Raw genomic sequence first — 1,936 nt, 5'->3', positions numbered from 1 at the left:
GTTTCAGGCTGCCTTGGCAGCCAGCTAGCTCAGCTCCAAGGTCTGTACCTGAATTGAGTGCATTTTGCCTGGGAAGGAGAAAGTTTGTCCTCTCTTTCACACAGCATCTCTCTGGGATGTGCTCACCACGGCACCGGGGGTAAGTCTCACAGTTACCAGGGCAGTTTTCTTCCTAATATACAGCCATGTGATAGGAATTGCCAAACGTTTCTGTTCCCTTCTTTCAAGTCTATGTAGGTTGCTCTCCATTCTTGAAACACGCTAAGCCATTAACAGAAATGTTTCTCCTCATATGGAGATCTTGAACAATCATCATTTGGTAGCCAGCTGCTTTGCTTAGCTATCGTGTCTGTACATCACCTGGCTGTAGCATTGAGCACCTGTGCTGATAAACCTGCAGCTTTAGCAGGGCTCAAAAGGAAATGCTAAACCCTCTTTCTTTGGTTAAGCCTGTTCAGTCAGGGCAAAGGTTTCCAAGTTGGTTTCTGCCGTTGAAGCAGCTCCTGAGCTTGCATGATTATATACATTTGGGAGGCATATTGAGTTTTTGGATCGCATTGATCTTTTTGCTACCTAGGAATTACCACTCATCCCATCATTGACCCACTGTTTCTCTGTTGCGTTCTCCATTCCTCAGTCAATTTTCTACTAACAGCCGACTGGTCCACCAGCTAATTTCCCTCTGGTCTTGAACAAATATCAGCAAAAATCAGCTGAAGCTGAAAGCCTGGTATTGCTTTACGCTATAATTTTCCTGAATCAGGCAAGTCCCCAAGACCCACTAGGACCAACTGTATGTCTCCAGAAAGGGAAGAAGACCACTGGCTCTAAACCACTGTTGCAGTTCCCTTTAGTACAGCTTCAACGTTGCCACTCCTGTATTACCTTCACCACTCTCTCAAGCCTGTAAAATCAGTCATGTCAATGAAGACTAGCAGAGAGAGAGAGAGAGTGCGCGCAAGCGACATGCAGCTTCTCTTGTGGCCTTAGAACGGGAACTGGAAACTGGATCTAGGAATCCTTCCCCAAGGTAGTCCATCACGTCTTATGACTTTATGTAAAACCTTTATATTTCCTCCCATCTTGCTCAAGTCTGGATAGAAAACTGGGTTAACAAAAATGTAAAGAATCTCTCAATGCAGCAGAGACTGCTTCAGAGCCAAGCTTCCCTGGGGAAATAAATGATGAACAAAAACAAACAGCAGCACTGCTCAGATGATTCCTCCCCTCACCACAGTCCTGAGATTTCATAATTGCTCCCTTCATGGCCATTTTGGTTTGTAATATGCAGAGTAAAGATTTCCATTATAGCTGTGTTTACTTAATCACTATAATTTTTTTAAGTGAAGTTCAGGCTGTTGAAACCACCAGGCTGCCAGCCCCAAGCAAATTAGCCATCAGCTGGTTGCACTAGAAGCTGCTCTGCTGTGATTTTTAGCAAGGGGTTTGCTCCCCATCAGTCTCTGGGTTCTCAGATGGATCACCCACCTCTGGGAGCGAGAAGGCTATTTAGCATGTTATGCCCTTTGCCTTATCAGGCAAGATAAGGACGACTTCTTTTGTGTTTTTGCGTAAAAAAAAAAAACGGTCCCTGGGAATGGGATGATCATGTGGACATCTGGGACAGGTCTGATGTCCATCAGAGGGAATACAGAGTTCGTTTCAGAAAGCAGCAGGACATTGACTACATCTGCAACATAGTCTTTCCAATGAGGTTACATTGAATATTCTCATTGTGCATGGCAGAATATCCTGGCATGAATATTTAACCATGCAGGGCAAATATAAATAGATTGAAATTCTAGGTGACGACAACTTTCATATGACCTGGGCCCAGACTAGAATTTGTGATTTCAGATGGGAAGGCTCTACGTCCCAATCCTGTTCTCCTGAGCTGCTGATCCCCTGGCATGGGAAGTGGGCAGCACCTCAGCCT

The sequence above is a fragment of the Phaethon aethereus genome, assembly GCF_964289735.1.
Source record: "Phaethon aethereus genome assembly, chromosome: 1".
Taxonomy (NCBI): domain Eukaryota; kingdom Metazoa; phylum Chordata; class Aves; order Phaethontiformes; family Phaethontidae; genus Phaethon; species Phaethon aethereus.
The sequence above is the reverse complement of the archived record's forward strand: the minus strand, read 5'-3'. Positions refer to the sequence as shown.